General features: G+C 29.0%; 1 protein-coding gene across 1 annotated transcript in view; it reads left to right on the top strand.

Annotated features, from left to right (window-relative positions):
• The window catches only part of hwt (heavyweight), a 242,787-nt gene that overhangs the window by 22,382 nt on the left and 194,706 nt on the right, over window positions 1-25,699 (top strand). The window lies entirely within an intron of this gene.

Raw genomic sequence — 25,699 nt, 5'->3', positions numbered from 1 at the left:
CCTGAAGAAAGGTGATTTTGTACTCTTAAATGGAGATATTATTGAATTCCTGGATGATGATGAAGTCTATAAATATTTAGGATTCCAACAAGTCAAATTCACAGAACTCACACAGACCAGAAAAGAACATACATAGACAAAACAAAGCTAACAAAAGAATATAACAGCAGACTTAATTCTAACAACACAGTTAAATGCAAAACACATTTAAAGCAATCAATACATATGTTATACTCATATTCATTGGAAGGTATACAGTGGAGACACACAGAACTAGAGCAACGCTAAAGAAAAACATAATAAACACCATCTTAAGGCTGATTCTTTCTCATAAAAATGGAGGATGGGCCTTATTGATACAGTAAATCTTCAAATACAGACACTGCTAGAGTTTTCCTATTGAAAACAAGAAACATCACAATTAAACAAAGCTATAACTAACAGAGACAAAAAACAATGTACCATTAAACCTATACAACATAGATCGAGATCTAGAACAATATACAAGAAATACAGACATCACGAAATAGTTTGGACTCTAGTAGGAGCTCCACAGTAGGAATCCTAACAATCTTGGCCAGGATCATATTGACAGAACTTCACAGAAGGGCACACTGAACAAGCAGCAGTTTGACATATTTTGTACATTGTACTAGTATTTACTGCTGTTTGCTTCTGATTTGTTTACACACCCTCTTTAACCAACCTGAAGAAGATACGGTGCATGCCACTTTTCCCACTTTCATTTTTTTTTTTTTTTGCAAGATTAGATTACTTATGTTGCATAAATGCTGACATTGCCTTGAACAGATGCTGACATTGATGGCTAGTAGTGCCAGCAGTTTGATTTGGAGATGAGATTAGCCTGTTGATTCTTTTTTATAACTTCACTGAATGGCTGGAAAGTGACTTGAGAACTCATGAATGACCGAAGAGCAACTTGCAAATGACTGGTGTTGGTGTGGCTTACAATTTCTAATGCTGCTGCACAGACTTAGTCAGGAATAAATACCTGTTGAAACCTACAAATATCAGATAATGCTTTCAAGTCTGATTGGTGAAAGATTTTTGCACCAATTTGTTTAGTGATAGTGAGTAAATACATATTAAGCACAGTTCACACACACATTAGTGAGTGTGTGCGCCCTGTTACAAATGAAGTTCTATAACAAAATGAGATATTTTTTCATCACATCATACTCAATTCCATGGTTGTATGTATGCAGTAGTATGTATGTATGTATGTAGCAGTATGTATGACTATACTTTAGCTTTTGCCTTGATTACCATCTGGAATGTTTAGTGCACCACATGTCCAAATATATTTTGATTTGCAGAATGGTTATTATTGCACACTTCCAAATTATCAGCTATTATTCAGAAAGTGTTTGATTACCTGATATTCTGTAGTATCAGGTGCTACATTAATGAACTACTATCAATAGAGATGTTGTTTGTATGAACTACTATCATAATAAAATAATAATAAATGTTAACTTGAAAAAAATTAAATTGAAAATAATTTAATATCTTAATTTTATAGAGGAAAGCAAATCATTGTAGAGAAAAAAAGGAAAGGACAACAAAATATTGTGTTAGCAATGAGGGCCTTTATGGAAAATTTTTGTTTTTAGAATCTTGATCATATTTCAATATGTTAAACTCTTCCACCAGCAAAAAATATTTGCCAGTGATCAAAATGACAATTTCTGGAAATGAGAGAGAAATTTAAACACTACAGCTACAAAGAATATATTTTCTAATTATATTATCACAGTTTATGATAAATGATTTATTTGATAAATAAATAATGAAGCAAGCATTAAAAAATTGGATGCTATCAGTTACCATTCTGTGTTGTTGACATTTATTGTCTTTTACATATGATTGCTCATTGTTTGACAAATTGTGTGAATCAAATTTGCCATGCAAAAGTAAATCATTTTTCACATTTTGGTTTTTGCTAGTGAATGTCTACCTGAATATTCAGCTTAAAGTTCTCAGTAGCAAATAAGAGTTCAATGAGCATCTTTCAAATCTGTGTCATTGAATATTAGATATTAAAATTATTTTCTGCTTAGTTTCTTCTGTTTCTTCTTCTTCTGAGTTATATAATAATAATAATAATAATAATAAAATAATCTTGTTAATATTATTTGATAAATAAGACAGAAATGAAATCATGGAAAAAAATAAAATTGCTGTTCAGTAGGTGTTAATATCTTGATACATGAAGTGTAGGAGGTTCCTCTCAGTATTTTTTCCTCTCACTTATTTGATAATTATATCTTCAATGAAGTGAAATAGAAAAATAAAAAAATTGACATTTTAATGTTTGAGATGGTATCTTCTAAACTGTATTAGTGGGTGTTATGCTTTCAATGGCTGCCCTGGAGACACGTGGTTTACAGTGAGGCAGGTTATGTAAAGGCTATATTTTTGTCCTAACAATTTTCTGCAATGTATACACTCTCACAGGCTATCTGCATGAAATTACAGTATTTCATTTTTGCTGAAGAGAAAGCTTTAATTTCTAATATAAATCTAACAATTCAATTAATCAATCTATTGTTACAATATAAAAAATTTTCACTAAAATAATTTGTCATATTTTTTAACTAAAGCTAGATTGTGTACTGATAAATTTAAAATATCTGGACTTGAAACAATATTGAAAATCTTTAAGTAGTTCGTAATTTTTTTGCAGTAGAATAAGAAAAAAAGATATTTCAAAATAAAAACAAAGAATCATTCATTATTTTATTGAAAAAGGAATATTTCAAATGTTTCTAAAATGTTTTTTCAGTTAATATGCTCATTGTTTACTAATTCTGGGTGGAATATTCTGAAAATGCAAATTTTTTTCAAAATATTTGAATATCTAACATGTTTTGAACTTCTATTTTATTAAAAGAATTAAAGATTTGAATATTTTGGAATGAATATATAGTTTTAGAATGTTTAAGACTCTTGAAGCTGGATTAAAGCCCAAAATATATGAGTAAACTGTTGACTCTATGATTCTCTGTTTTTCATTTTGTTAGAACATATTTATCTAAATGATTTCAAAATAATGTTTAAATAGAAATATTAAAGTTTCAAAAATTAGAAGTATTCAAATATATAATTTTTAAAATTAAATAGCCAATTATATTTTATTTTTCTCATAAATAAATTTAAATTTAACCACACTATTATTTTTGAGTACAATTGCTCATCCTTAAAAATTCCAAGAGTTAAAAAAAAAAAAAATTAAAATGCTTGCCTGATATATCTAAATTGTATATTGATACATTATAATGCACTATTCTATTTTCATGCTGCAGTTTCCTGTCTGCAAACTGTAAGCATTTAATTTTCTGTTTATATAAAAGTTTTCAATTGTGATGTGATATAAAATTTAGAAATTATCATAGACCTTAAAGTTTTCAGATCCTTGCATTCAATTTGGTACAGAATGATTTGAATTAGGTTTTATTTAGTGGAAAGTTACTGTATTAAGTTAAAAATAGATACAGTATGCAAGTAATTCACTTTATTTATTTTATTCATTATAACATGTTTGTAAGTTGCGAATTAGTTATACATATGTGTTACAATTATATAGATATTTTGTACATTTCTAATTGCAGTAAATGTCTATAAAGAGTATTGTCTTTATAACTTACTTTTTACAATTATACAATGTACGTTTTCATTTAGATAATTATTATTATTTTGGAGAAACTCTTTGTTTAAATAACAAAATCGATATTTTACTATGTTTCATGAATTATTGAATGACTACATTGTGTTAAAAAAGTAATCAAAAATGAAAAAACAATTTAATTCTTCAGTGAGGTGCTAATTAGCCAATTAACCTAAGCTGCTTATAGATAGCTTCGTTTTTGTGAACAAGCTATTATCAGAAAATTCTGGTTAAAAAAGCCGTGAATAAAAAAATAAGATTATTGGAAGAAGATAATATAAATCATAAAACAATTCTAAAAGTCGGTAAATACAGTATATTTGAGTCATTACTTTTGCTTCTTCCCAGAAATACAATAAATGGTCTATGCTGAATAGATATTGACATCCTTGCTCCCAACATTTCTGAATGTTTACGTCCCATTAAGAAACAGTAAGCGTCAAAATCCTCCCAAAGAATGCAGGAGACTATTTTAAATAATTGGAAATTGTTTCAAAGCACATTTAATACGAAAAACTTTACGCATATAATTATAAGTATGCAAATAAATGTAAACATATAATTATTTGAACAATGTAATTATTTTATTAATAATAGTAACACACAAAAGAACATATGCATTGGTAGGATTTTGATGCAGACAAAAATCTATCGTATTTGTGGAAAAAGTACACTTCAATAATCAGTAAAGCCTCCTTTGGCCTTTAAAACCTTCCTAATGTGATTGGGCATAGAATTAATAATAATCCTGCAATCGTCCAATGTTATTTTGTTCCACTCGTTCTGTACGCGTTCCCATAATTGGTGGATGCTTTCGGGCGGAGCTGCATAGTCACACAAGCGACGTTTAAGAATGGACCAGATGTGTGTCAATCGGGTTGAGATCAGACGATTGAGGCGGCCACTCAAGCAGGCTAATATTTTGATCCTGAAGCCATGATATTGCCCTCCTGGATGTATGTTTTGGATCATTATTTTGCTGAACTTATTTGTCACAATCTGTTATTGATAGCTCTTTCATGATAAATGAAAGAGCTCCTATGGTAATAATCAACAGATTATGATAAATAATTGTCAAGTATCTCAATGTAAATAACGCTATCGATTCTATTAGATATAGAACAGCATTCCAGGCCCAAAATAGGTAATACAGCCCCAGATCATAAAACTACCACCACCAAATTTCAATGTTGCTCAATTATAGACTTCATCGATGTAGTCCATACCCATTTTCGCCCATCTGAACCAACTATTAGTTTTGAATCCATCTGATCATACAATCCTCTTCCAATCTTCCAAGGTCCAGTCTTTACAGCGTTTGGTAAAATTAAGGCGTTTCTGTTTATGGCTAACTTGGTAAGTTTAGGCTCTTGGGCTTAAATCTTGCTTTCGAATTGTTATGTTTTAGGCATTGCGGATAGTTGAAGTACTCACTTCTATTCCTAAGCCATGTTTCAATTGCCTCTACTTGTGATGATGTATTGCAACGTCCATTCGTTATGAAACGTTTCTGTTTTGGCGCTCAACGTTTTCTTCCTGCTAGCTGTTAAATTTTCGTGATTTGGTAGCTCACTATTTTCTATTCTGGATACACTCGATCGCCCAACACCAACTTCTAATGCTGTTTTCTGAACAGAAAAAAACTTTTCTTCAGCAGGTCCACAGTACGGAGTTTCTTCTCACTGGAAAGAGTCTTCATGATGACGCGTATCGAGCAGCAGCTCATTTGCATATTTATACGTTAATATCTCGTTAATACGCACGAAATTACAATTGTTTAACGTTGATGCTATAAGAAATTAATTTATACATCAAAATCCCCCAATGCAACAAGCAGAATTTATATACCATAAATATTTGAAAGATATGAAAATTAGTGATGTAACGAATATTCGGTTACTACCCGGTATTCGGCCTATTTTTCACTATTCGGCCGAATAACAAAAACACAGTAAATTAATCACTATTCGGCGAACTTTAATAATTATAGTCTAATTTAAAACAGGAGTAAGAAATAACAAAAAAACAGTAAATTAATCATTTTGGTAACTTTTATTAATGCTGAAAATTAAACTACAATTATTAAAGTTAATAAGAAATAGCATCTATATCTAGTATTAAATTATTTCGTAATTAAATAATATTATAGCCTTTATCTAGCCCGATATCTTATGGCATTGATGGCGTGTAGGTTAGAATGTATCGGGCATTAATATTATTGTTTAGTTAATTATGTTATATTCGTATTCGCGTATATTTTAATATTTTTTACGATATTTTAAAATGATTTACGAAACGTTTTATTGAAACTTATCGTATTTAATGAAAGAATTATTTATCTATTTCTAGAAGACGAGTAACTAATATCTAATTTATTTTATATATAAAGCAAAGAATGAGCATTTCTCATTATATGCAAAAGATAACATTTGAAATCATGTTAATTTTAAAAATATTGACAAAAACAATAGCACTAAAATATCACAAAACTTCACAAATAGAAAACCCCCAATAATATATTTGAACTGTTCCACAACTGGGCAGAAACTAGACCATATGTCTTCACTAAAGTATATCCTTAGGGCACTATTCAGTCTACACATACGTGGTAAAAACAAAATTTTAGAGTTAAAAAGATCGATTGCATATAAAATAACTTATAAGTTATAACTTACATCTAAATACCAACAACTGCCGAATCATATCGGGCTATTTACGGCTATTACATAAATTATAAACCAATTTGGCACCAGAGGTAGACGTTAGGCTCCATCTCATATTAACTTTAATAATTATAATTTAATTAATTAATTTAAATAATTTAGACCTACTGGAAGAAAAAATCTTAGTGACAGTGGTCCAATAGAGAGCAGGGTGCGCGATCCTTGCCATAATGCGGTTTGCGCGCCAATTTTCGTACGTGCGTTAATCAATCCGAATAGTTTGGCCGAATATTCGGCCATTCAGCTACACTCCTGGCCGAATATTCGGTATTCGGCTGAGGCCAAATATACTATTCGTTACATCAGTAATGAAAATTGTTAAAATTTTTGCTATTATGTGAATATTGTAATAATCTTACAGCTGATTTCTTCCCCTCCTTTTACTTTGCTATTTTTGCTATTTTTCTACAGATAATGTCGAAAAAGAACATGTTTAGTTCAATAGATAGTTGTAAAAGTAGCAGATTTACGCGATTTCGTCATCTCTCGAGATACATTATACATTTTCTTTCGCTGTCCATAGCCCGACACGTGTTCCACAGCCATCTTGTATTATCTCGCGCGCGTGGCATTCTGGGATCTCTCTTATGACTGGATCTACTTTCAAGAATTCTCTTGAATCGATCGCGATTAAACCTCGTTTCGGTCGAGATTGAAACGGTCGAGAGGGATCGCACCAAGACATACTCCCTGACCTTGCTCACAATCTAGATTGAAATGCTCGGTACAAACGGGGTATAAGGCCCTAGTTTAGTAGTATTACAGAGTATAATACGCATATTTTAATATATTTTTTTAAAAAAAACAAACCCACTGAGAAATGTTCCGTGTGTTTAACAAGGTTCGGGAAACTGAAAATTTTAACAACGGGTTCGGCCGAACCTGTGCGAACCCGCCGAATATCACCACTGACTGTTACCACTTAACTATCAAGTAAGCTAATAGAAGAAAGTTTAATAAAATTTAATGATTTGTCGTCTTGAAACAGCTTACAAATTCGTCTCTGGCGGGCGCTCAAACCCAATAAAGAAAATTTTAAAATATAACAAAGGTTAAAATTTTTACATAGAATCGGGCTTTACTCTAATTGTAGATATGTCCCCGCTGCTCCATTGGATCGACGCCCACGATGCCACAACATCGAAAAACTGACCAGTTACAGAAAAAGCGGACAAATATATATATATAAATGATGCGGACGGGTCATAATATTCACCGACTGCCTACCTAAAAAGCAAACGGTTGATAGCCCTGCTATTTGTCTGATGAATTATACAGCATGATACAAATGCGTGTTCAGTCAATCTAAACCGAAACCAGCCAAGTTACAGTATATTTATAATAGATGAACCATATTTATATCTGTTTAATATATTAACTGACAATACGGAGTACAACAACGTAGGTCTTTTGAGCTTGGAAGATAGAACTGAACGTTGATTGAATCACCGAACAGTCTAAATCGGCGAATCAACTCATCTGCCAATTACAGTACTTACTACTGTCAGCAGAATATGGATTAGTTAACGTGAAGGTATTATTACATCTTTCTTTAAATAGGCTTATTTGATACATTTTCTGTTATTAAAGAATTTACAAGATATATTCCGAAGCCATGTAGATTATCACTAGATCATGTTATTAATATAATTTTCATTTGAGAATTATAGGAGTTAAATTGAAATAATAATGAAAATTGTAGAGCAAGAATTAATTTAGAAATGAATTTGATACTATAAGTAAACGATTTTGTCATTTTGTAATGACTTTAATACTAGAATAATTTAATTTTTAATTAATCGATTTAGAAATGCCCAGAAAGCATATTAGCTTGGAGTAAGATAGCTTAACTAGTAACTTATTAATATTTATCTGATGTGTGGAAGTTGCATGTTCTATTTCTGCTTCAATATACTTTCTGAACATTTTAAAAATTAATAATTAAAATAATTCTATTTGAATTAATTAAATTTATTAAAAAATGGCGGCATCCCCTAAATCTAGTGTCAGATTCGTTTGTAAATTAGTTACTACTACACAGAAAATTGGTCCTATAAAAATTCGATAATTTTGTCAACAATATTTGACTACAGAATTCGGGATTTTTTTTGTTAATTTTTATAAATTATAAATTAATGAAAAGGTTTTGATTATAATCAATTTTCTGTTGAATATTTTACTTTTTGACAACACCATTTGAAAATTTTGGAGTAATTTTACACAGGTGTAACAAATTAATTGCTGTCTTAAATAAAGAAATGCAAGTGGTTACTTGACAATATACTTTAAACAAATATTTATTAGAATTTCTCATCTCTGAACATCATTTTTTTTTTTTTTTTTTTTTTTTGAAATTATAAAAGTTTTATTTTTCAAAATCTGCATTAAAATTCAGTTTAGGTTTTACAGAACTAAATTTACATAAATTACCATAAAATCATGCTGCGAATAAATTGTTTTCTGCATTTTTCATCAATAAAATCGATGAAAAATATCAAATGCATCGTCGTTTCGAAATAATGGAATTCATTCTAGAACTTTTATATTTGTGTCGATATATTTTAAAATTTATTCGTATTTTTATTTTTACTTATTCATTTGGATAAAATTATTAAAGATTATTTCAAAATCTTGATATTTTACTGGTCATTATCTCAATAGATGGAATATAAACGATTGTAGACGTTGATTCATTAAAATTCCTGGAATATTTTCTACGAATATTTCTAAGTGAGTGATGAGAGAAGCAGAGTAAGTGTTGCCTTTTCTAGCCTTTACGCAGGATCATAACTTGTTTGACTTATTGCTAAACTTTGCACATGAAATTTTCACTTAAACGTAACTCATTACTTTTCGTAATACCAATTAATAATACTCTGAGAGAAAGGGGATGTTCTAGACAGAAACGAATGCAACTCTAATAGTAATTGCATTTTTCATTCTCCAATGATAGAAAACGCTAATGAAAATAGACCGAATTTATAAAACATTTTAAATACGAAATTTTCAAAAGCAGTAATATAAGTAATAAGAGATATTAAATGAGAAATTGTATTTTAAATTAAAAAATTTGATTTATGATAAAAATGTATATACGTATTTTTTTTTATTTAAATTTTAAATTGACTAATCGTGAGCGTTAAATTAGCATTCAAATTGGAATTCGGTGCATAAAATCTTACATAATCATTTTTTTTCTGTAAATATTTTCGTTTTTCTTCTTTCTGTCTATTTTTTATTTACTCTATTCTCCATTTTTCCATTCGAATTTAACATTTTCATTCTTTTGATAGATAATGTTAAAATTAAATATATAAAACCTTTTATTTATTCTTTAATGTTAACATTCATTTCGCTATTACTTTGGGTGGTATATTTACTTTTATTTTTTAAAATTGAAAGCTTTCAAGTATAAAGAAAATAAAATCTTTAATTAATTAAATCTACTCTTTATAAGGCACGTAATAAGCAAGATTATTATAACAGATAAGACATAAATAAAAATAAGTAAATAACTTTTTTCTTATTTTCTTTACTATAACTTTCGAATGTATGAATTTTATAAAAAATGTAAGAATAGTGTATTTAATGTATCAATGTATTGTGTACCTTATTCTCTATTTACAACCTAATTCATTATTTATGAATGTGTATTGAAATTTATATTACTTATAAATAAATTTAAGTTTATTTTCTTAAGGATTTTAATATATATACAGTAGAATATATATTTTATATTCTTTTATATATTTTAATGAAAAATCTATAATTGATTTAAATAAAATATCAAGAAAAAGTATGTAATTTTCATAAAAATAGCATAAAATAAATAGCAATAATTCGTTTTTTCGTGGTGTCTTTGTGGTTGCAAATTAATTTTTTACATTTATAATAAATTTATTAACGGTGCATTTATAAATATTGTGATATGTAAAACTCTATAACTTGTTGATGTTATAAAAGTCATATTATTATGAAATAACTTTTTACTAATTATTTTTTCCGTAGAAAATATTATAAAGTTTTAAACTATATTTGACTTGTAATAGTGATTTTATAATTTTCATTAAATTAAATCTGATGAAAATCTTATTATTAATGAAATAAAATATTTTTAAATTAAATGTTGATTGGAAACTTTAGTAACGTTTCCGATCGCCAGATGTCCGTCCATGACTGTTAACAGTACTCTTCTTTGTTAAGGGTTTCTTCATATTTCATCAATGGAAATAGTTTTTAGGCAGGTATATAAATTACACAGCAAAAATAAATTTACTGAAAGAATTAGAAAATTGCGAGTGAGATAAATAGATATGTTTTTAATAGGTAATTTTCCAAATATATTTTATTTGGATAAGTTTTTATATAAAATAAATTATTTTCTGAATAATGAATACACGTCTTAATAGTAATACTTTTGCATTGTAATTACATTCTAGTTTATGATATTAATTTTATTTGTAATAATTATTAATGTAGATATTGTTGTAATATATCACTATTTAAGTTTGCTCAGTAAAATTAATAGATATAATTTACATATTTAGTTTATATAGATCAAAGTGATATATAGCACCACAATAGACAGTAGAAGTTGTAAATCTAAAATATGTGTATAATATTTGTATACGCTAATTATTATTTTACTGATTATACATATTTCTTTAAATTCATTTATTATTTTGAAATTATATTAAATAATTTTACCTTAATTAATATGTTGCTCTAACACTAATACAGATACTAGATTAAGTAAAATTTTCTCTCTCTCTTTTTTCTACATACAAAATTCGAAAAAAATTGTTTCGGTCAAAGTTCTATGCTGGAGTAGTGAAATTATTTATATAAAAGTATAATATTTGACTTTTAGAAATAAGCTATCGAGACTATCTTGAAGTTAAATTTAAAATATTGTTTCTGTGTAAATCAATAGCATAAGTTGCGTTTAAAAATGCATGAATGATTGTTTGGATTCGATTGAGAGTGTTTGAGAAAAATGTTTTATGTTTTTATAGAGATTGCGTAAAGAATTGCATGTAAATTAGCTCGAAACGAAGTTCTATCCAGAAATTAATGTTTACAATCTGAAATCATATTTTAAAATATCCGAAATTTCATTCAAAATAAGTGAAAACTATGCAATCTGATCCTACTCTTTCCTTTTTCTGACATATTAAAAAATAAAAATAAAAAAAAGAAATTGAATATTTTGTTCATGAGAATAAAACTCAAAAAAGTATTTGAAATATTTAAGCAGAAGCTGTATGTTATATTTATGATATATAAAATAGGTATGACACGCGTCAATCATACTGAACATCAATCCTATCTTTACTCATTCCAAAAATGCTATCGTCGATTATTTCCGAACTTTTCTCATTTCGTTCATCATTAGAAAGTTTCATATTTTTTAGATATAAAAGTGGGTTAAGTTTTTTTATGGTGTCAGAAAAAGTTACGCGAAGATTACGAAATACAGTACGTTAGATATTGCTGATTTAAATCTATCATTTCAACGAGAAAAAAGCAGAAAAAAATCTGCTTAAATTTAAGTTTATAGAAATATTTTATAATCTGATTAAACTGAAAACAATTTAAAAGATATTAGCCTGCGAAATTTTAGATGTAAGTACAGTTTATAAAGTTTAATTAATAATTCTTTCAACGATAATATTGTGTTAATATGAGAGAAGAAAAGCTTATTTCCATAATAACATAATATTCATCTTTTAATGTATTTATTATATATATATATATATATGAAATCAATAAATACTTTGAACGTTCAACTTCTCAATTATTAATTCAGTATTTTAACCCATAGATTTAAGGGAATATAATTGAAAGGTGTAGCGAAAGAAACTATCGATTTTTTTCACTATTTGCAATCTAAATATAGTAGACAGAGAGAGAATATACAGTTTATTTATAGCTTGTACTGTACGTCATTTTAACGCAACTATAACAAATGTTGAGAAATACAACATTATAATATGTTAATATTTAACTTTAATATTTTAATAATTCTTAATCATTGTTACTGTTTTAGAGTCTTAGAGATAATTGAAATAAATCTTTTGAAATTAAGTAAATTATATAATAAAAAATTTAAACTTAATTTAATAATTAACTAAATAAAAATTATTTTAATATGAAATAATGTCTTGCTACTCCTGTTTATCATACGTTAATTAATCATATTGGCAATTTAATTATTTTAAAGTTACAAATGAATTTAATTCGCGATGAAACTATCGATAATTAGAATTATTATAAAGGCTTAAATTAACGAATAAAGACACGTTTTAAATGAATTTTCAGAACGATAAATTTTTCTTAAGAAGCTGAGTATTAAAATATTCTGACACTGAAATATCTAATATTTTAAGTTACGTTATAAATGAAGTCTAAGTCTACGAGGCGTTATTAAGAGGTAAATTTATTTACTACAATCTTTAAAAACATTATAAGAGCAATTAACATAAAGTAATACATGAATTAATGATAAAATTATCATGAAAGTTTAAAAGGAAGAGAAATTGATTTAAATTTATAATTCATGCCATCGTGAAAATAGAATCTTCCGCGCCAGATTTAAAATATGAATAGTAAAATTCACCAGCGATAGATTTAAGACGAAGAAGAGAAAAGACATTATTGATCAATAAATCACGCAAAACAACTATTGTTTGATATTTCCTTCCGAAAAATTCCAGATGCTTGCGTAATGTCTATTGATATTGGAATAGAAAAAAATTACTTTCGGATTGTCCAAAAGTCTTTGCGAATATAAGGGAAATCTCTTTGGCGCTTAAAATGGACCAGACAGCACGCGCCTAGTCCATTTTTTAAATTATATATAACATATTTTTTTGTTGTCGGTTAACGACGGAAGCACTCGGCTAGGAAGCCAATAGAGCGTATACTTAAGATAGTTTTTATGTGAGCGGAGGTAGAGAGAAGAAAAAATAAATTGCCATCAACTTAGATTGTGTAAACCGTGCAAACATTGTACAAATAGCCGAAGCGGAATCCAAAAAATCCGATGTAATGACAGATCATAAATCCAGGTGGACGCCGGTGGTCCTCTTCACGCGGATCTTAAATCATTAACGAGAAGAATACCTTGCCTTCTGTTCTCTCGCCGTTTCTTCTCGTCGACTTTTGGAAATTATAAAAGCTTTTTCTATTCATAATGGAAAAAAAAATAATAATAAATATCATATACACTGTGAACTGAGATAAGGAAACCATCGGTTTTGCAAAAACTTGTGTGTAAAATCAGTCATTGCGATAATTACTGTAGCGTATCGGCATTTTAAACAAAAAACAGAAGTGAAGAAATACGTTTCTCCTAAGAGTTTTCTGTAAACAGCCTACTTTCGTTAAGTCAATTGAATGAAGAAAGGATTAGTTTTTGACTTCTTTTCTCGTATATTTACGAGTCGTATGCATTTGGCTATTACATATCGCATTAGTTCTCTTCAGTTTTTAATTTTTAATGAAACTTTTTAACGAGCTAAAAACTAATACTTCCATTACACAAATAAGTTCATGGCAATATTACTTTTCCTTTAGATTAAATTCTAACTAATTATTTTCCACGTACAGATAGAAGTTTGGGATCGACTTTTTCTTTTTTTTTAAAGGAAGAATGTTATACTGTTATGCAAATGAGCTGTATGAACACTTATACTTTTTTCTTTAAACGAGTATATAAATCTTTGTACTGAATTTGCTTAAACATTAAAAAAAGTGTTGCTCGAAATTTTCCATAAAATGTAGTGATCGTGTGATTCGTGCTGTATGAGAAATATTATTTAAAAATTTCTTTAAGTTTAAAAATAATTGTTAAAAATACCAACGGATATAATAAATTTAAGATTAAAATATATAAAAGATAGAACAGGTGAAAATTGAAATAAGTTGTAATATATTAACAATTAATAAATAAATTTAATTACAAGAAATTGTGTAATGTAACATCACAAGAATTTCCGTGGGTACAATTTCTCCTAAATAATGATCCTCCTAACACTCGAAAGTCAAGTCTATTTCATTCTCGAACCCACGATCTGATGAAGAAAGAATAACTTCTTAACAAGTTTTTACTGGAATAAGATCTAATTGCTTTTCTCAAATTAAAGTTTTGTTAGCAAAATTAAAAGAAATGTATTTACATCGTCATGAATAGCGTGAGTAATTGTATTCTTTCGTCAAAAAAGCTATACTATAAACGAATACTTAATAGCAATTATATCTGGTCAAAATAATTTTGTATGAAACCATATGGATTTTTAATAACTTTTAAATTAATCTTTATGATAGGAATAGTGAGTATTTCATAATAATGCTATGAAGCGAATGAAAATCTGACTTCAGAGCTTTTCCGTAAGCAGACATTATAGCTTTTTATATTCGTTGATGTTATCTGTATTGAAACTATTCGTTTATTCATTCTGAAATATTTAAAATTGACATCCAGTTACGAATAGATATGGACTACGATTATAGCGTTAATAATGTAGCATTTTTCGAAATGAAATTAAATGTCTATGATGATTTTTGCATTTAAAATTTATTGCAAATGCTATAAGAAAATATTTTTAAGGAAATATGCCACAGAAGTAAGTCGCTTATTTTAGAAACATTTTATTGTTTAAAAGAATTACGTTATTTATATAAATATCTACATACTTTTACTAAAAATAGTTATAAAATTCGTAGTTTTGACTTAAAAATTAACATCGAAGATTAACATTAAAATTCATTTTGGATTATAAGTTTCAGGTAATATTAGTTACCTATTCTTCATCCATCCAGACCAATTGTTTTGCAGATCGGACTTCATCATGATGAATGTAATTGAGGTCATGTAGCTCTTGTTTTGTACGGTATTACGTCACACAAAATACAAGAATACTATTTCAATTTCACTAAAATGCAATGATATGCAACTAAAATTCGATCTCTACCGGGATTCGCGTAATTATAGTCGAAAATAGGCTATTGAACAGTGAACGATTCATTGTTATATTGTGTAAAAATTTGACAAAGATCTGTCGATAGACTATTAAAATAAGAACTGGTGTAAGTCAGATATATAGGATGTTTTCCTCGAACTTCCCTAGTATTGTGAATTAATTTTGGAAGAAGAAACGCGATTACAGTAGTTAGGACCAGCGATATCGAAACATTTCGATTGGCGGGCCAAATTGCCCATAAGTCGTAAGTGGACAAACTAGTGAATATTTCATAATAATGCTAAGAAGCGAATCAAAATCTGACTTCAGAGCTTTTCTGTAAGCAGACATTGACAGCTGAGTTGCAGTCCTGTATTGTGACGTCACAATAAATAAGAATTTTTATAAGTGATGCGTCAAATATGTTTGCGGGTCAGATTAACACGTGCCACTGGCTTTAATACTGCTGTAGACAATGGTAATAGAAAGGGCATCTGAAAAAGTTACTTATATTAAATCAGTACATTTGCACATATGGTTCTGACTGGCATATAGGGTATCACTATGTACTCGATTTCGGACTATGTCCAAGCCAGCATGTTAGGAATCACGTTGGTTAATGGCATCTACGATTCTTGTACGCAGGCTAGCATTTTTGTAGTATTTACATGATCCTTGAAATATTGGACTTTTTCTATGGAGATAATAGGTGATCGGGCGTATAAGGAATGGATGGCCTCGACCAATCCAGCGAATTGGAAAAGTTTGGTTCAAGATCACTCGCACGTCTAAATTCCAGTGCAGCGGGACTCCACCTTATTGGAAGATATTGGGCTGCAAGTGTTCAATTTGTGGGAATACGAAGGTCTTCATCTATTAGCATTGTCCTCTCTGAAGAAGAACGCCGACTATCTTATTATACCAAACATTGCCCTTCGGATTGTCCCTGATACGTTCTTGTCCGAAATGATGATTTTTAGAGCCCAAATTTAATCATTATGATAATTTACCTTTCTGGAAAGATGAAAAGTCACATCACATTACCTTGTCATTACCATGGTAAACATTACCATGTCCAAAAACTGCGGGCGTTCCTCAATTCGACCTAAGATGCCAATTCCAAAAGTTGTATACAGGAGTTTGTTGGTTGAATTAATTTCATACACCACCTGCATTTTATAGGCAAACAACCGTAATCGCTTATGCAAGACTCTGTGCAGAGTCGTTGGCATTTGAAGTTCACGACACGCCTTGCAAATGGACATACGCGGGTTTCAGGCAAACACTTGTGCACGTTCTCTTCTTCAAGTATATGTGCATGAAAAGAAGTATTGACTGACTAACATTTCTGACACATTTCATTCACCTACCTACACAAATGAACACAGAACAAATTAAATTGTGAAGATTCGAGTGGAACATCCTGTATGATCATCGTTTATATTCAATTAATACTATAAACAAATACAAGAAAGAAAAATGTAACTTACAATTAGACAGTTAGCTCACCAGTGAGCGAGTGGATAACACCACTGAACACTGGTAATTGGTCGTGACTTCGCGCTTCGCCACGAGCTAGTCACGTGGAATTTTTTGGGTTTCATGTGTAAATTGGGGGGGGGCAGTTTTTCATAAAAAGTCCTCCCGAGGGTATCTCCTTTGGCAGATCGCTAATGTGTTTTGTTCTCGTATTTCATGAAACCAATCTTAATATTACTTGGAAATTAAAAATGACCTATTGCCATCGTCTTTCAAATCAACAAAAAAAAAAAAAAAATAAATAACTTGTTTAAATACAGTATTTTTTAATTTTTCCGCTTTGTGGGCACTAAGAAGGCTTTCTTCGTGTCTATTATGGCTTCGTCTAGGTCCACATTGGAAGCAGTTGGTTGATGTGGAATAGGGCCCGACATGTCGGAGATATTACAGACAAAAATTCTTGGAGTTTTTCGACCGCCCGTATTCGATCTTGACTTCCTCAGAGCCGTAGACTGGCACCTCAGTTGCCTCGACCATCGTCATTTGCGTAATGTACTGTACTTTTAGATCATTTAATGTTACTGAAAGGCATATTTCACTTGAGAGCTTATAATAGTTTTCAAAAGTTCTTTCGTCTATGAAATCTGGTTCATCATAAATTTGTTATTTAGCTGTTTAGTAGAATATAGTATGCTTATAGATGTTAATTAAGTCAGAAATATTGGCAGGAAAGACACTATGTTTACAATGACTCCATAACCAAAAATTTCAGGAACAATGCCAAGTAAACCTTATTCATGCGTATTAGAAATCGTATATCCCTATATAATAGTGAGATTTTGCTGTATTTTCTTATAACTCAGACAAATTTTTCGAAAAATTGTACAATAATGTAAAATTTCTTGAAAAATTATAATTAACAGGTGTTTACGATATCTGGAAGTTTGCGATACCGTGCATTAAGATCAGTTGGGAGTTGGGGTAAGTGCACCCTCAATTCTGAAATTTGAAAGTCAGTCATTGAAGCAGAGTAAAGATTGCCTGACTTCAAAAACCAATTGCTGGAATAATTTATCTGGTTCTATAGCAACGAGTCATGAATATCACAGGTCTTAAAGTGAGTGTTTGTTGAGCCAAAATATATTTTTACCTAGCTATTAAGCTCGGTGCAAACTAGTAGATATCGAAGCATACTAGCCGAAGGCGACGTCGAACGAATTTCCGAATTTCGTTCGATCGTCGTAGAGTCGACCATCAATCGCCCGGTCATCGACTCAACGTCACTCTACAATGACATCATATCCTTCGGCGGAAAGCTCCCCCTTCAATGACTCATATCCACGAAGTTGGATTTTTCCGACAACAATCGGAGATGCTCTTGCACATTTGAAAGTTTTCAAGAAAGGAAAAGGCGCTGTAGGCCACAAATACGTCTTCCACGTGTTTTGTTGCGGTCTTGTCACGTTTCAGCCATGTCAGCGTACCGAAGACACGGCTGAATTGTCATATTCTTTAGAATTTTCTGTCACGAGTTATGAAACAGAAAGCTATTTGATAGACTTTCATAGATTGAAAATTAAATAATTTCATTGATTTTATTGAAATTATAATACTTATGTACATTTTGCGACGGCGATTCCATTCTCTATCGGGTCCCAGATTTATTTTCGTTTATTTATTAAATTTGTAGCTAAAAGGATTTAGCTACTTCTAGTTACTGCCTGACATCAACAAATCGTCGTCGCTGATCATCGCCATTTTACATAAACTATCAAGCAGTAGAAACTAGAAGCTAGACGAAATGCCCATTGGTTCTTTAGAATTATTTGTCACGAGTTATCACATGGTGCGTCATCACAAGATCATCAAAGGAAAACAGTCACGTGACCATAAAATTGCCTCTGACGTCACGTCGAAAGCAACCATGTCTACTAGTTTTCGTCAGGCTTTTTAGTGGAGAGTGCACTTATATCAATAGTGGGGTAAATGAGCTCTTGAAAAAATTGCTTGAAAATAACTTTCTCTTGAAAAGACATTGTAGGATAACTTTTTTAAAACTGACTGTCTTGTGGATACTTAGAGGGCCTCTTTTAGCAAGCCCCATAACGGGCTTGCTAAGAGTATTCGCACTATTTTAAAACTATGTATTTCAAGGATCTTCATTAATCTAAACGATAAAAAAAAAAAATTAAACTTTTATATCCGGATATCACTGGACAGTTTAAGATAAGCTTATTGAACAGTTTTCTTAGGTAAAAAAATATGTCAAGATCGTCAATCATACGGTGATTTACGATATAAAAGGATTTGCTGAATCGATGATCCTGTAACCCAGATTTCAAAGTATTGAGTTTTGACCGTCTCGTCGAAGTAGAAATAAGTCTAATACTCCGTAGAATATTTCACATTCCCATATCGATTCATACCAAACATATTAATGCAGATGCAAATCGAGATTCGTAATTCTTCCGCTCACTTGTTAGTAGGGCAAAGCGTGTATTGTTACTATATATAATTCTGTATTCTGTTTCTTTAGGTATATCCAATTGTATTACTATTAAATGTACACTTCTTGCATTTATAGCATTACTCATTGCTCTCTCTTATTGCAAAAGAACATCTTTAGTTTTTCGTTGAAGGATGAATGTTCGTTCCTCTTTCGAGTCTCACTTTCATACATATTATTTCTTCAAAACGATCATTCAAGCATAAGCATCTGACGGAACATAGTTTTACCAAACCTGTTCTTAAATTCTCTCAGCATCCGAATTCTCGAATTGCTATAGTTGTATTACTTCCGTTCTAATAGTACAGCTTAACAGTCGTTGCACGGCATGAGGCAAGGTGAAAGCACGTCGCATCACTACCATCGGTAAGAATATCTTGCAACATCTGGCACTTTCCTTTATACACATAAATTGCTTGTTTGCAGTGTGCAAATATACTGCCAAGCTCCCCTCGCCGCGCAGAGCGCCAGATTTTCTATAGTGGTAAGTTTCGTTACTAAATTCTATACCTCATGTTTTAAGTATTAATAATAATCGTGTTCGTGATTATTATTAAATCGTTCGTGATTATATATTCTCCTGTACATTTTTGAATCAGCACAATTTAATTAATTATAATCACTCACTTATATTTTTCTTTCAAGTGTGTGAATGTTAAATCGCTCAAGGAGAAAATGTTATCGATAGGTTCAGGAATTAATAATACTGCATTTAAAAAGAATTTTTTATTATTATAATTAATATAAATAAGAAATATCTTAATTATTTTTTATTATTATTTATGAACATCCGATGCGATCTTGGATACGCAACAAAGTGTTTAATTTCTAGAGAGAGAATTATTGTTAAACGTTTACTTTCCCGTTTAAAAATAATATGTAGATTTAATTTTCCATCGTAGAAGGCATAGTTTTCTTTCACAAATTTAATTTAGTATTCGATATATAACGAAACTAATATTAAATTTAAATCATCAAAAATATTCGAAAGGCGAAGTAAGGAGATTGCTTCGTCAGACGTTTTTCTCTTTATATTATGTTTTGATTATCTGGACTATTTCTGAGGTATGGGCAATTATTGATCTCCCGGCATGATTTCTCTCTTCTGGTGTATCTTAAGTAAGATCCTGTATATATAAATTGTAATATTTGTGTGTGTGTGTGTGTGTGTTTTTTTTTTTAACATTTAAAATATGAAAGTTTGCTGATTTTATTTTAACAGATTTGTTCGAATTTTGCTAAAAATTTACATTTCGTTTTTACTCTTTGTTATTTCATGTATTAAAAGAACATTTACGCAGAAACAACACGATGTAAATAATGTTGTAAAATTATATATGTATCAACAATTTTTCTACTTCGAAATTTCTGTATAGATGATAAGGTAGATTGTTTTTTTTGGAAGATAAGATCCATTAGTTAACATAAAAAAATCATAGAAATTACTGTTATTAGTCATGCAACTTTGAAACAAGATGTGTAGATGGCTTTATGATTAGCCTTTAAGAAAGACAAATTCTCTATCCATTCAGAAACAATTTGTAACAATTTCGTAACAGATCATGTGTTTATTCAAACAATTTATTTCGTACATTCAATTTTCAATGTTTATCGTGTTGTTCCATTTTTCACTCTCTTCCGGATCGTTTTTATTTTTTTAAATGATGGATGGGAGCCCAAAATTGCGTACAAAGACCCGATTCAGTTTTAGTTTATAATGAAAGCTCAAGACTTTTACGGTAAAGAGCGTTACATACGATTTTTCTTTTCTTTTAAATTCGAAATAATTGAAAAAAGTGTCATTAAATTATATAAAATGCACATGCATACTGTATATCATTAATATATTATTGTTAATATTTAATAGTAAAAGGTTACAGTATGAAATTGATATAGGTAATTAAGTAAAAGTAATGTTATTTCGCTTCTTAATTAACTAAATTCATTGCTTGAAATAAGTCGTAACATCGTAAATGCTTTCGATATTTATCCAAAACAAAACAAATTTCGAACGTTTCTCTACTTTATTTCATCTACATAATTCAATTTATAACGGCATGAATTAATGAAATATGTCATTAATATTCTGACATTGTAATAATATAATGGGCAACAATCAATATTTCGTAAACTTGACTAATCTGAATCAGTTGAATGTCATTTGCATTATTTCCGATACAATACAAAGAAGGAAGGATATTGATAAACAGCACGTAGAATATTTGAAGTCAAACATTTCTAACAATAATTATGTTGAAACAAATTCTCGCTAATGAAATGGCTCAATGCATTCATAAGAGGACTTCTATATAATTTGGACCAAACAATAACATTAGTTAAATACGTATTTCTAATTAGTTCATTCATTATTTTTTTGTATTGTACTTGTACATATTAAGTTAAATCGTATCAAGCATCAATATATCAATTTTAATTGAAAATATCGATGGTTTACCATATATTTAAGGTTCAATTTAAAGAGTTGATTGATTTTTAAAAAAAACTAATCTTTAAAAATCGAATAAGAATAATAAAATCATAAATTTGATCCCAGATACATCAAATTGTTTGCATAGATTTAATTAACAACAATAATTCTAATAAAATAACGATTAGTGTTATAGGTTGTTTGAAATTTCCTGAGAATCCTGTATGTCATTACAGATACATTTTTTTAAAGAAAAAAATATGTGAGTTTATATATTTGAATTAAAATTTTAGAATTCAGAAAACTAATTTAATGGATACTTAAGAAGTAAAATAGTTAACTAACGAACCTCCCTTATAAGAAGGATAATTATGTGAACGAACTGACTCGCAAGAAACAGGCATGCTAATTATCTTCAATTGTTTGGATGCACTTGGTTTATATTCATATTAATTATATAATTTATATTATTGTATTCTATTTAAAAGAATAAACCGATGAACAAAATAATGAATATAAATGTGTAATATATTTATTAGTCATTAAATATTTTTATTAGTTTCTAATAAAAGTTTCGTCATCGTCTATTAATCTATTATAAAATATTCGACAAGTTTGTATTTCAGATTTGTAAATTTAATTTTATGAAACTCTTGAATCTCGAGCTGTTTTTTCAGAGATTCGAACCAAGAAAAGTTTTGACATTTTCCGCAAATTTTCCGGTCAGAAACTCCAGCACAAGATATAGATTAAAATTATACAAAGATTTACAGGTATTAAAAATAAACACAAAAAATTATATTCATTAGTTGATAGGTAAAAATAGAAAATTCTCATTGCTATCGTGAGAATATAATCTAAGAATTAATTTTTTATTTGTTTGTTATATGGGGAGGACTGTATTTTTGGGCTGCAATTTCAAAACATTGTAGACATATAAATTCCCACTGTCGTCCGGCTGTCTGTCCTTCCTTAATCTCGAGAACATAGTTAGGTTGATGAAATTCAAGACCAGATATGGAAAGCTTACGTGCAGGTAACCTCGATTAACTATATACGAACTTCCAGTGCAAACCGGAAGGCACGTTATTTCAATTCAAAAATTCCTCCTAAAAGAGTCAGATGACCGGCACGACTTTATTGTTAAAGGAAAAGTATGATGTACAGGGGCGAGACACTACTAATTTGAGGTAGAGAACATATGTTTTAAATTAAATAAATTAAAAAATATGATTAGAGATTTCATCCAGGCATTGTGACGATATCACACACAATAAAGAGACAAATGAAAAAAAAATTATAGCAGAATAAATAAATTGAATAAACTTAAGTTTTTTAAAATTCAATAATAACTGGAGATTATCATTATTTGTATTTTGGTACATATAAATTATTTTTATTTTAAGTATAATATATTGAAAATAAGTGCTTATGACGATAGTGAAAAATATATTTTTTATTTTCTGAAATATTTCTAAATAAATCATACGTAATTAATTGAAATTTTATATAAAACAATAGAAACTTTTCTTATTTCATTCTATTGAATAATTAGGAAATATAATTAAATTTTTTCTTGTTAGATGTCTCGTTAATTATTATTTGAAACGATGTTATTGCAATGGAAGAGAAAATATTTTTTTCATTTCTGATGATATTAAATGTTTATGTAGTTTATATTGAAAATATCATTGTAACAATAATTTGAAGTATGATATACATTTCTATATTCATAAATATGCTACTGTATTGCATTATTTTAACATATAAATATTTTAAAGTTTTTTTAGTATAAAATTTTAAGGATTACTTCTCACACACTAATTACATTCTCGTTTATAAAGTATCGGTGGATTAATTAAAATTTTAATGGATAAATGTAACTAATTATTATTGTTATTGTGGTGTTGGAGTACTTCCTACACGGCATATACAGTATAACGATGAAGACATAACTACATAATAAAATGTTTTGTTACCTGCTGTTTGTGTATGTACCTGTATGTGTTTAAGAATTTCCTGACTGTGTGACGTGTTTACTAAGGCAGCTTTCTGTAGTGTGATGTATATGCTTTTGTGAAGTCGTAATGTTTCAAGACTTGTGTAGTGTATGTGGTTTGATGCCTGTGCAAGAAAAAACTACTGGCACACTAAATACCTTAAATTCTGCACAGACGTTTTATTTCATTCTTATTATTATTATATAAAATTTATACTTTTACTTAAAGTATGTGACAAATGTTTAAAGTGAAATATAATGTAGAATAATAATTAATTCATTTTACCTCTTTATCTTTACTTTTTTACATTTTTCTGTATGTATATTCTATTTCCACTTTGTTTATTAATAGAACTTATTATACTGATGTAGTTTCCGATTAGCAAAGAGAGGCGATCTTAGTCAAAAGTTAAAATAAAATATCTTTATTTTTACCTTGTAGAATAATAATTATTTGAGGCAATAACAAAAACATACCAAAAGCAAATCTCATATTAAATTCCAATATAAGACATAGCCTCTTAAATATAAATAAATTATTTCATAGTAGTCTACTATTGATTGCTAAAGGACAAAATGAAGCTTTTAACTTGAATAATTTAGTTTTAACAGAAGACAAGCAAATCGTTACGTGGACACGAAATGTTTCACTGTAAGACATTTGCTTTTATTTTAGATACAGTCAAATAACAGTTAAATTTATTATAATTTTTGAAATTCTTTTTACTACTTTAATTTTTCATTTAAAAAAGTCGTTATTTTTATTAGTCTTATCAACTTTTACGAGAATCGCGGTTATGAGAAATGCAGAAACAAAGAAATCGAAATCAATATAAATACCTAAAAATAACTAAGAGCAACGTGATTTAACAATGCTAAAAATAAGCGCAGAAACGAAATGAATTGATCCGAAATTATGTTTCGGAATTTATTATTTTATTGTTTTTGCACGTATACAGTTGAATTTTGTAGTTTATAATGCTTGAGATACTTCTACCAAAGTAATTTTTAAAATTGCAATAAGATCGTAATACATTGCACCCATCGATATAATTCTTTCTGAAGATAAAATAATTTCGAAAAAGTATAATTATTTCATTAATTTAATCATACGAATGCTTTATTTACATTTATTTCTGATCAGATTCATCAATTTTAATCATTATATAGCCTATATGTTAAATACTATGGTAATATCTTTACATTGTAAAAATTATTAAATCAAATGATTGTTTTTAAAATTAACAATTAAACCGGCGAAAGTTTTCCATTTATGGAAAAGTACAAATATATTCGACAAATTGTTCTACATCTCATTTTTTACTGATAATTAGCATTTGTTATCGGTGTTTAGCTACAAAATTTGATAAATGTCGAGCCAGACGAAGAGATGCTATCGATAAGAATGTTCATCACGACTCAACTAGCGATAAATACGTATCAGATTAGAAAACGAATTAATACATAGAAAATTATAATGTAAATAAGGTTAATTATAGCTAAATTTTACATTTAATAACCCTTAAAATATCCTAGAAACTCGATTAAATCTTAGAAACTAGAGAAAGATAATGATTTCCGCTTCGTTCTCTGACTGATTGGATTGAAAGAATGATTTGCACAGCTTAAATTAAGTTTTATCTCTAAAATATATTCGTATTACTATTTTTTTTTTTCGTATTTCGAAAGTTAAACTAATTTTATTCAGTTCTGGTAGTACAGTAGATTTTTATTTTGTGGGAGAGTTACATTCTAGAACGTCTTGCGCAATTTACGCGCAATGTAAATAACTATATAAAAATGGCGTTAAAAGGCTTATTAAGAGTAATTCTAGCATTCTTGATAAGTTATTCCCGCATAAAATATAATTAAGAATAATCACAAAAGGAGAAAAAAAAATCTAGCAAAGAGTT

Source organism: Centruroides vittatus, unplaced genomic scaffold, assembly GCF_030686945.1.
Source record: "Centruroides vittatus isolate TY-2023 unplaced genomic scaffold, ASM3068694v2 scaffold_861, whole genome shotgun sequence".
NCBI classification, from domain to species: domain Eukaryota; kingdom Metazoa; phylum Arthropoda; class Arachnida; order Scorpiones; family Buthidae; genus Centruroides; species Centruroides vittatus.
The sequence above is the reverse complement of the archived record's forward strand: the minus strand, read 5'-3'. Positions and strand labels throughout refer to the sequence as shown.